This window comes from Dermacentor silvarum, chromosome 1, assembly GCF_013339745.2.
Source record: "Dermacentor silvarum isolate Dsil-2018 chromosome 1, BIME_Dsil_1.4, whole genome shotgun sequence".
In the NCBI taxonomy this organism is placed as follows: Eukaryota; Metazoa; Arthropoda; class Arachnida; order Ixodida; family Ixodidae; genus Dermacentor; species Dermacentor silvarum.
Window position 1 is genome coordinate 334,412,882 of NC_051154.1, and position 11,346 is coordinate 334,424,227.

The 11,346-nt window shown below is 48.0% G+C and overlaps 6 non-coding genes across 6 annotated transcripts; all 6 read left to right on the top strand.

Moving 5' to 3' along the window:
• Positions 1 to 162: 162 nt before the first annotated feature.
• Positions 163 to 235, top strand: Trnae-cuc (transfer RNA glutamic acid (anticodon CUC)). Its single transcript has one exon. It is a non-coding gene; the product is annotated as a tRNA-Glu (tRNA).
• An 80-nt stretch (positions 236 to 315) lies between these two features.
• Positions 316 to 388, top strand: Trnav-cac (transfer RNA valine (anticodon CAC)). Its single transcript has one exon. It is a non-coding gene; the product is annotated as a tRNA-Val (tRNA).
• Positions 389 to 468: 80 nt separating this feature from the next.
• Trnam-cau (transfer RNA methionine (anticodon CAU)) lies at positions 469 to 541 on the top strand. The gene has a single exon. It is a non-coding gene; the product is annotated as a tRNA-Met (tRNA).
• Positions 542 to 621: 80 nt separating this feature from the next.
• Positions 622 to 694, top strand: Trnam-cau (transfer RNA methionine (anticodon CAU)). Its single transcript has one exon. It is a non-coding gene; the product is annotated as a tRNA-Met (tRNA).
• An 80-nt stretch (positions 695 to 774) lies between these two features.
• Trnav-cac (transfer RNA valine (anticodon CAC)) lies at positions 775 to 847 on the top strand. Its single transcript has one exon. It is a non-coding gene; the product is annotated as a tRNA-Val (tRNA).
• A 277-nt stretch (positions 848 to 1,124) lies between these two features.
• Trnae-cuc (transfer RNA glutamic acid (anticodon CUC)) lies at positions 1,125 to 1,197 on the top strand. Its single transcript has one exon. It is a non-coding gene; the product is annotated as a tRNA-Glu (tRNA).
• The last annotated feature ends 10,149 nt before the right edge of the window (positions 1,198 to 11,346 follow it).

Sequence of the window (11,346 nt, forward strand, 5' to 3'; positions counted from 1 at the left end):
AAAAACACGTCCGTACGCTTTCGCGGCCGGAAGTGGAATCCTCCTCTCGTCCTTGTGTCTCCTTTTCTTCGTCCCTGTTTGTTTGCGCACAAAAATGTAAGAAAATGAATGTGTTCCAACTAGGCCGACTCGTAGTTATGCTTCAACTCTACTCCGTGCTCGGTTCCCGTGGTGTAGTGGTTATCACGTGCGCCTCTCACGCGCAAGGTCCCCGGTTCGATCCCGGGCGGGAACATGGCTTTTTCATTTTTATTTCTATTGTGATCGTATACGCGCAGAACAAAAGGGGGAGCGAAATACTCTACCCCGTGTTCGGTTCCCGTGGTGTAGTGGTTATCACGTGCGCCTCACACGCGCAAGGTCCCCGGTTCGATCCCGGGCGGGAACAAAGCTTTTTCATTTTTATTTCTATTGCGGTCGTATACGCGCAGAGCAAAAGGGGGAGCGAAATATTCTACTCCGTGCTCGGTTCCCGTGGTGTAGTGGTTATCACGTGCGCCTCATACGCGCAGGGTCCCCGGTTCGAACCCGGGCGGGAACAAAGCTCTTTCATTTTTATTTCTACTGCGATCGTATACGCGCAGAACAAAAAGGGGAGCGAAATATTCTACTCCGTGCTCGGTTCCCGTGGTGTAGTGGTTATCACGTGCGCCTCATACGCGCAAGGTCCCCGGTTCGATCCCGGGCGGGAACAAAGCTTTTTCATTTTTATTTCTATTGCGATCGTATACGCGCAGAACAAAAGGGGGAGCGAAATGCTCTACTCCGTGTTCGGTTCCCGTGGTGTAGTGGTTATCACGTGCGCCTCACACGCGCAAGGTCCCCGGTTCGATCCTGGGCGCGAACAAAGCTTTTTCATTTTTATTTCTACTGCGATCGTATACGCGCAGAAGGGGGAGCGAAATACACTACTCCGATTTCTTAAACTTTTGAGCGCAAACAAACAGGGACGAAGAAAAGGAGACACAAGGACGAGCGCTTTCTAACAACACTTGTGCGCTTTCTAACTCGTCCTTGTGTCTCCTTTTCTTCGTCCCTGTTTGTTTGCGCACAAAAATTTAAGAAAATGAATCTGTTCCAACTAGGCCGGCTCCCAGTTATGCTTCAACTCTACTCCGTGCTCGGTTCCCGTGGTGTAGTGGTTATCACGTGCGCCTCTCACGCGCAAGGTCCCCGGTTAGATCCCGGGCGGGAACAAAGCTTTTTCATTTTTATTTCTATTGCGATCGTATACGTGCAGAAGAAAAGGGGGAGCGAAATACTCAACTTCGTGCTTGGTTCCTGTGGTGTAGCATTCCCCTTCCGGCTTCCGAAGCGAGCGGTTGTGTAAGCATGTGCTCCCTCGGAGCGGATACAGCGGCCAATGGCCGCGGAATCAGGTCTTCTGATAACCCTTACAAAAATGGGTTTGACTTTTCAGTCACCCGCGAGTCACCAACCAGTCACCCCAGTCACCTCCCTGTGGACTCGTGCCTTCCTGTATACCTAGTCTGCAGATTTTCTGCAGACTCCGTGTAGACAGCCTGCGGACTTGTCTGTGTAATGTGCGTGCACGCCCAGTGCGCGCGCGTGTGTGTATACGTATACGAATATATATATTCTGAACCATGAAAGGTTTTGTCATTAAAAAACGGTTAGTTTTGCCATTCTTACATTGCGAAAACTTTGCCACTGATTGCTATAAGCACAGTCTGACAATGGCACTAACCTAAGGCAATTAATTAATATTAATTGAAATGAGGTAATGGCTACATAACCTGCATTAAATACAGCAGTGGAACTATGGGTCGATTCACAGCATGGATGTGCGCATACATATATACAGGGTGCCACACAACGCCATGCGATCACCGTAAACATGGTCGCTTCTGTTGCCGTCCAACAGATGGCGCCACCGGGAGCGCGGGAGTGCCGGCAAAATATACAGGTGCTACTATTTTCCCGTCTTCAGCTGTCGGCATGTCGGTACATGTGCGTGCGCGCTGCATTCACGCCGGCCGATGTGTAGTTTATTGGTGTGTACGCCGTGCCGACAGAAAGTGTGGTGCTTTTTCTGTGTATTAATGATCCAAAACGCCTGGGACCGCGTAATGTAGCGTGCAGTATCTTTCGTGTGCTACGCCGATGATTATCGTAGTTAGGCCCGTTCGCACTTTCTTTGTTCCTGGCTCGTAAAAAGCCTCAGGTACTCTCGCCACGCTCGCACCGGATCACAGCGCACGGAAGAACTTGTTGAAAGTGGTGCTATCACGTGCTATTAGTTCATCTACAATTGTACAGTGCTTACGCTGGATGGGCCGTGCACCGACGGTTCTTGCCGCGGTACCTGTACGATGCCGCGGAACCTGTGACACGAAGGAGTGGTTGCCGAGTACGCCTAACAGGTAAGTCCGGCGCTTGCGCGAATTCTTGTAGTCTGTGAAGTGTACATTGTTGTATAGATCGCAAGATGACTAGTAAAGCGACAGAGATGATAGATGTGCTTTCCGAATCTTCGTTGTTTTGTGGCAGTGCAGATATTGCATACAGTTTCATGAAATTGCCCTGAAACGTGTTGATGTTGGCTGAAGCTTTATCGATTAATTGATTTCTTCCATGAAGTGTCCTAGCGCCGGGGATTATTTGATCTTAATGGGCACAAAAATTCAAGCAGGAAAAGTTACCGTTTGGGTCCCTAATTTCTCAGCGAGAAATATCGTATACATATTTCTAGAGGTACGTCGATGTGTTGTCTTCACGGCTAACGCCTGCGTGAGATGGCACCCGACTGCTGTGCCTGACGCATTGCCAAATTTTAGCTTATATACAAATTGTTCTATTTATAGAATGTCGTCAGACAGCCTGCATTTCTTGTGTTGGATGTCCTGTGTGTTCTAGTCACCCGCCGCGGTAGCTCAGTCAGCTAAGGCGTTGCGCTGCTGAGCTCGTGATCGCGGGATCGAATCCCGGCCGCGGCGGCCGCATTTCGATGGAGGCGAAATGCAAAAACGCCGTGTGCTTGCGTTGTAGTGCACGTTAAAGAACCCCAGGTGGTCAAAATTAATCCGGAGCCCTCCACTACGGCGTGCCTCATAATCAGAACTGGTTTTGGCACGTAAAACCGAGAAAGAAGATGTGTGTTCTAGTGTATTTGTAAAGGTTTCTGATTTTACTAAGATGCCGAGATTTCGACAGCAATGTTTCTTTTTAAACGAAGAAGAAGAACAAAACTTTATTTGCACAAAAGACTTCGTTGCCCCTAGAACGGGGCAGTTTGCGTGGTCGGGCCCCTATTCCAAGGCACCGCTGGCCCACGCCATCCTTTCTGCCCTCCTGACCAGCCTGAGCTGGTCCCCGAGGGCAGAGCTGGACAGCAATGCCTCCCACCTCTCTCTCGTGTTATTCTCATCTTGCTCTTCTGTGTGAGCCGTGCATTCCCATGTGATGTGATAGAGCGTCGGTGTGCTCCCACACCACGGGCATATGTCTTTGTAAGCTGTTGGGTAGTGTATATGCAGTCTATGGAGGTTTGTATAGGTATTCGTTTGTAGCCTACGTAATGTCGCAGAGTGCACGGCTGAAAGGTTCTGTGCGGTGCTGGGTAGAGTCTTCTCAATTCCCTGTAGTATTGCAAGATTGATTTATAACTGGGATCGATGGGTGTCGGGTCCTCTACGATGTTGCAAGAGGCAGCTCGGTAATTAGTGAAACCTCGAGCCACCTCATCTGCATAGCGGTTCCCAGTAACACCATCGTGTCCCGGGGCCCAGGTTATTGTTTGGGTATACCTGACGTTGAATTCTCTGCTGATCTCGGTGAGTATCCGGTGTGCCTTCGCACCGACCTTTCCCCTCTGATAGTTCCTGCATGCGGCCCTGAGAATCTGTAATTATTGTCAGTGGAGCGTTGCGCTCCATGCTTCCCTTATAGCTAAGGCAATGGCTATCTCTTCTGCTTCTATAATGGTCGCTCGGGAAACCGAAGCACAGGTCGTGATTTTTACCTTTTCGGTTCACGACAACTGCCACCATATTCTTTGCGTTGACCCGATATGGTGAAGCATCCGTGAATCTTGCAGTGTCCATGTACTTAGTTATTTTGTCTATGTATTCAGCTCTAGCCTTTCTCCTTCCTGCGTGTAATGTAGCATCCATGTTTTGCGGTATTGGTGAAACGCCATACAAATTTCTGATCTGGCAGGGTAGCTCTTTAGTGCTTTGGTATGCTTGTATGCAATCTCCAAGGCCGACTCTACGAAGAAGAGCTCTTCCGGCTGGCGTTTGCGCCAATCGACTCCTCTGCGCTATGAGTTGGGCCTCAGCCAGCTCATCAAATGTATTGTGGAGGCCGAGGGCTAGAAGCTTCTCATTTGAAGTGTTGCGTGGCAGCCGCAGGGCTGTCTTATATGCCATCCTTATTATTTGGTCAGCCTTTTCTTTTTCCTCTCTATTCATGTCATGGTAAGGCAGGGAGTATATTAGTCTACTAATGACCAGGCTTTTCACCAGTCTGAGGGTGTCTTGTTCCCCCATCCCTGTCCGATTATGAGCCACACGGGATATCATCCGGTTAATCTGCTGCGTCGTTTTTCTGATTTTGTTTAAAGTGTGGAGACATCTGTCATTCGATTGTAGCCACATCCCCACATTCTAACTATTGACCTCTCCGGAATAATTTTCCCTTCCAGCCTGATCTCGAGTTTGAGACTCGGGTCAGTTCTTTGTTTTTGTTTTTGTGAGGCGAATTAGTTCTGATTTCTCCGCTGAGCACTGGAGTCCTCTTGTTTGATATATTTTTCTATGATATTGGCTGCCCGTTGGAGCTTCTCCTCCTTTTCCTCCCAAGCTGCCCTTGGTTATCCATAGTGTTATATCATCCGCGTATAAGGAATGACGGGTGTCGGGAATTTCTTGGAGTTGTTTGGCTAGTCCAATCATGGCTATGTTGAAGAGTGTAGGCGAGATTACTGCACCCTGTGGCGTTCCTTTGTTAGGAGGATGGATGACTTTGGATTCATCATCCCCTACTTTGATGACTGCTGTTCTCTGGTTGAGGAAGCTTCGGATGTACTGGTAAGTTCTTGACCGCAGTTGGTCTCTGCTAGTCCATCGAGTATGCCTTTGTGACTTACGTTGTCAAAGGCCCCTCTTATGTCGACAGCCATGACAATGTTTTCCTCCTGCCTTGGGGACGTTGGTTAACACTTCTCTTTTAAAGCAGGAGAATGTCCTGTGTTGAAAGATGTGATCTGAAACCAAACATGGTGTCAGGCATTAAGTTGGTTTCTTCAAGATGACGTTGGAGTCGAGTGTTTACTAATCTCTCGAACAGTTTTCCTAGACATGATGTAAGAGAGATGGGCCTAAGGTTTTCCAAATTCAATTTCTTCCCTGGTTTTGGGATCATGATTATCACAGCGTGTTTCCATTGCTGTGGTATCGTTCCTTTGACCCAATGGTCATTTATGAAGTTTCGTGAGGGCTATTATGGCTTCATCATTCATATTTCTAATCATGGCGTTTTGATATTTGATCCGCCCCTGCCGCTGTGTTCCGTTTTGCACTGGCGATTGCTGCTCTAACTTCTGCTTCCGTGAAGAGTTCATCTATTCCTGGGTGCGGTGTCCGCTGTAGTCAGCTTGGTAAGGGGGTATCGGGGCATTGTCACCGAAGCATTTGTTATGGACGGCCTGAAGGAGTTGTTCTTTTGTGCCTGGGTACGAGTGTAGCAGTCTCTCCAAGTTCTTTTGTCCTTCGCGTCTGGTTTTGAGTGGGTCAATCATTCCTCTCAGGATGTTCCACGTTTTTGCTGTCCCTAGGGTTCCATTTAGTGATCCGCAGAAGCGTTCCCAGTTGGCTGTTGCAAGTTGGTTAGCGTATTCCTCGGCCTGCTGTGTTATTTCTTTGATTTTCATTTTGAGCTTCCTGTTGCGTTTCTGTCGCTTCCATCTTTTCGTCAGGCTTCTTCTTGCATCCCACAGGTGCAGTAGGTGAGGGTCCACTTCAGGTGTTTTTTCCGTCCTGGTGACGGCTTTGTATGTTTCTGCTTGAGATTCCGTGACTTCGCACCACTTGTCTAAATTTATGTCAGTGGCTAGTTCTTTAAGCGATTCTCTATATGCCCGCCAGTCTGTTATTTAGCTGTACCTATTTGTTTGCGGATTACACCCGTGCGAATTGTGGTGCTTATAATATAATGGTCACTTCCTAGTTTTCGAGGGTGTTGCACCACTCCGCATTTGGACAATTTTTGGTTATGGTTAGGTCCGGACTTGTGTCCGAGGAGATACTATTTCCTGTTCTTGTTGGGATAGCAGGGTCTGTTAGAAGTGTCATGCCGAGTGCTTCTATTTGTCCTGTGATATTCTTGCCTTTATTGTCCTGGGTTGGATACCCCCAGCTTGAGTGTCTGGCGTTAAAATCCCCAACTATCACTAGAGGGCTCCCCTTGGCCATTTTTGCTGCCTCTTGAAATAATTTGTCGAACGTTGCTCTTTTATGACTAGGGGAGCTGTAGATATTAATTATGAAGGCACTCTTTCCTCTGGTGCCTTTATATGCGATTTCTGTTATTATATGCGGAATGTCCGTTCCTTCTATGGGTTTGTGACATATTGCTGTAACTTTTTTGTCCACCAATGTTGCGACCTTCCAGCTTTCATCTTCGGTACAGAAGGTCTCGTATCCCTGTAATTTAGGGTTTGTTCCGGCTTCTTGTAATGCTATGATAGCTGGCAACCTTTTTTGTGTCGTCCAGCTGTGACAGTTGTCCAATTTTACGCCGGAACCCGCGGCAGTTCCACTGCCATATTTCGCACTCTTCTAAAGTGTGCTTTTGATGTTTAGGCATTGTTCGTCGCCTGGGTCATGGCCGACAGGCCTGGCCTGTTGTAGACTTTCTCTGCTTTTTCTCTTATGTTACTGCCTGTGGCATGCTTTCGCAACGCTTTCGTGAATTCTATTTGTTGTGCCTGGATTTTCTTGTCCAGAACATCTAGTTTTCGATCTACCTGTATCAACACCTGCTCTATGATTGTGGTATAACTTTTTATTGTATCTTTCAGTATTGACAGGGTAATTACGGTGTCGCCTTCTAAGTTCGGTAGTTTCTGCCCTTTCTGTCCTGCCTGAGCTGGTTTAGGTCCTTGTTGGGTTGCTGCGTTTGTTGCTTTTTCAATTGCCTATTTTCTCTTTCTAGGTCTCCTATTCGCACTCGCATTAGATCTAGTTCGCGTTCTAGGCGCGTGAGTTGTGTTGTTGCTTGGTGTGGAGGTTGGGAGGCGATTGCTGCCCAGCTCTTGTTTTTGGCTTCCTTGTTATGCTTCTTCTTGCTCTTTTGCTGCTGTTGTTTTTTGTTTGGACCCTCTCTTGGTCACTGTCCCTGGAGTTGGAGCGGTCTCGGGAGCTGGACCTGGAACGGGTCCCGTCTGGTGATGCAGAGTCCTCGCAGCTTGCCGAACCAGCGTCTCTTGAGGATCCCGTTCGTTTGTGGTCGGCTTCGACGTTGTAACAGTTCTGGCCTGCCCCTTTGGGGGACCCATTTGAGTTTCTTGGTGCATTCCGATGCCGCCGTGGGATGAGCCTCTCCGCACAGGGCACACTCTGGTTCACATGTGGTCCTCAGGAGGATCCCTTAGCCGACAGTTGCTGCACGCCTTGACCGTTGGCGTTGGGCAAACGTCCGTTCTATGTCCCTGGCTTTTGCATAGTTTGCAGTATTGTCGGGTGGGGCGATAAGGCACACATGACATTTCGCCACCGTAATAGTAAACGAAGCGTGGCACTATCGGTCCATCGAACGTGATCACTGCGGTTTCAGACTTGCCGAGCATCCGGGCTTGGACGATTGTAACTCCTTGTGTGCGCACTCGGAGATTACTTAGGAGTTCATCTTCTGGAGTTTCGCGTTCCAATCCATGTATCACTCCTTTAAGGTATCCTTCAGGGGTGGTTATGTATGTGTTGATCGGATTTTAGTGCCGTTGAGATCCAGCGTTTTGATCTTCAGGATCTTCTCCGCCACTTGTTCGTGGGGGTACTTGCAATGATTATGTTTGACCCGTTGCGGAGGCGAAGCAGAAATTTATCACTCTTGCAGGTCTCCGGTCGCCGCTTGCACGTTCTATCGCCCGTGCAACTTCGTAGGTTTTAAGTCTTTCACAATTAGCCCTGGCTTGGGCCGCATGATAATTTTTATGTCATTTCTTGGTAGCGGCGCGGCGCGCGTTCGCCGTCGGTTCCTTGCAGACGCTCCCCCGCGTTTATCTCGCTCTCCTGCAGGCGTTCTGGCGTTGCAACTGTTGCCCTTGCCACCGTCTCGAGCTCCGCTGTCATCGGGCTGCGCACTTGTTTTCGTAAACGTTTTCGCTCTCGCAACGATATTGCAAGTTGCCACTGACCGTTCTTGGCTTCGTCGTCTTCCCTTGGTGAGATTTCCTGAGCGTCGTCGTCGCTGGTCGATTCCCCCTGTACCACCTCGTCAGGTGAGCGGACTCTTCTTCAGCATCCGCCGCAGATCCCACTTGGGTTTCGATGGCTTGGTCATCCATGTCCATGGTGTCCTGGGCTAGTTCGGAGTCGTTGTTCGTTGGAACTTGGGCCGTCGCGGCGCGACGCTTGGGCCGGGAGCTGGATGCCGGCGTTCCGCACTCCGCTCCGCCGTTAGGCTTAGCGTGGCGGGCCGGCATGATGCGGTGGTGGTCTTAAAGTTGGTACAGGAAACCGCGTCCGCTTGTCCAACAATGTGGTATCAGCGTGATCCTGGTGTCTTCCTACACAACTCCTGCAAATTTGCTGGTGGTCACATGATGTTGACCGCTGCTAGGCACGATAATTGACGGAGTCGATGCGAACACGTCTGCACTCCTCGACGCCACCTGGCGGTCTCACCTTCTTTTTAAACGAAATATCTTTTTTTGTTCTCTCTCCTGAAAAGGGGGGGAGGGGGTCTGTTCTTTTTCCGCGCATCGTCCTTTGGGACAGTGCTTTGTTGCGCCGCATAAAGGAATTAGGTTTTCGAACGCTTTTCATGTGCTAAAGGATTTTCTTCATAGTACAATTCACATTTCACTTACTACAGATCTGCGTTTGAGTGAAGCTTTTGATAGTAGATTCATGTTTGCTGCAGTGCCATTTACATGTTAAATAACCGCCTGTGATGTAATAATCGGACATTTGTACAGCCAGATGCAGCTTCCTGGAGCTGGTTGTACGAGACTTTTCATAATATAACGTGATCTTGTTAAATCGCAAGTTTGCAGTTGAAACAGAGATTACAGTAAACTGAATTTCTTTATTGTTTAGGAAAGTCACGATTTTGGTGAGCCAGAGGCATCCCTACACCCCATACGAACCTCCGGCACTTCTGCAACCTGACAACACGGCAAAGCGTCTGATCTGCATGCTGCGACAAGGTGTGTACAAAACGGTCACTGTTGGTATAATTCATACCGACAAAAGCGGAGGGCTTTAGTTACCTTTATTGTTACAATTTTTTGTAGAAAGACAACCGTGCCTGCACAGATTCTGTGTTCTTAATCATATTTCCCTAAGTAGTCAAAATTGTGTATTGCATTTTTTTTGGTGGTGCGGTGGGTATTTATTCCTATAATACTACAGAGAAAGGGACCTCAGAACAAAACGCCACAAAAGTGGTTTAAAAGTGTTCGAAGCCCGGAATTCAACATTCCGTAATACAGCACTCTGGATTCCAATTCATCTCTATTCCGCGTCGTCATTGTTGACTTACCAAAATTCAGGAAATTGTTCAAGCTGCGTAACCATTGTATTTTGCCAATATACGGCAAGACATTGTTCCTGATATTGTTTAAGGGTTGTACTTCCCAAGATATGTCCCTAAATTATGTCTCTAAAATTCACTCTCCTTCTTTTACAATATACATGCAGCAAGTTCAAGTGCGCAGACCTCAAATTGAAGAGGGCATAGGCTCCATGCTGCAGAAAATGGGGTCCAAGAGCGACTCCTCTTCCAAGGAATCAAGTGGCGAGTAGATATTCTGACTCACTACTTCATCGTTCGTTGTGCTGGGGCATGCACTGTGACACACAAGGTAGTGGAGACAAAAACACATGACAAGTGAAGCGCAAACTTTCAACTGAGTTTGGTGAACAAGAAGGAAGAACCTATACCCGAAGCCACTATCATCAGCTGGCTGCGGGTTATATGTGCTAAAAAGGTGGAGATAGATAATCAGAAAGAATCAGAACTTACAAGGCGACCCACTTGAATCATATCGAGCCGATAATATGTTGGAAATTGAGTGACTATAAGTCAGAGCCACAGACGGCTCGCTCACGCAGGCTTCAGCACCAGCCACAACTGTGCAAAATGATTCCCATATCTCTCGTCACTTTGCGCTTGCTTCTGACGAGGATTTCCGCACTGTGAAAAAATGGTGTGCAACCGCATCTCGTGCAGTACACAGCCAAGTTGCCTGTGCATTTACTAGGCTGGGAGCATATCTGTGATCCCAGTGCTTCAGATTCCAGCACCAGTGCACAACGTAAGCGCAGTTGCATGTGAGCGGTACTTTGTAAACGACTCCCGCTTCGCACGCAACATGTCCCCAATTTTCATGTGCGAAGAGGCAGTTGTTTATAAGATACCGCTCACATGCAACCATGCTTACGTAGGATAAAAGTGCTGGTGCTTGAATCAGTGTCTCGGGGAGCACAGATATACTTTCAGCCTAGTAAATGCCCCAGTCAACTTAGCGCACTGCACGAGAGCGGTTACACACCGTTTTTTGAAAGTACGAAAATCCTCCTCAGAAGCAAGCGCGCAAAGTGATGAGTGAGGTAGGAGAAGCATTTTGCATGGTTGCGGCTGCTGCTACAGCCTGCGTGAGTGAGCCATCTGTGTCTCTATCTCATCACCTAACTCTCTAACTTATCACCTCTACATAATTCGAGTGGGTCACCTGGTCGGTTCTGATTCGTTGTTAATATCTTTTTTCTGCCAGTGTGCATGTAACATCCAGCTGAAACTAGCGGCTATGAGTATAAATCCTTATTCACTAAACTAGGCTGACATTTTGCGCTTACTTGTGTGTTTAGCTTCCACTAACTTTGTGTGTCACAGCACAACAAACGATGAAGCTAAACTAGAGCCTTTTTAAGCATTGCTTACCTTACTCATACTTCATTACTTGGATGACATATTTTTGGTTCGAACCTGGCCGCCATGAAAAAATTACAGACGAATAAAGAGTGCAAAAAATACTATTGCGTCTGTTATTTCATTGCATGTGTGCATGCATGCCAGTTCCCGATAGGTGGCTACAGAGGTCTGACAAATGTCTGCTCATTTCTGCATCCTGTGACACAGTCTCGACAGACTTTCTGCAGA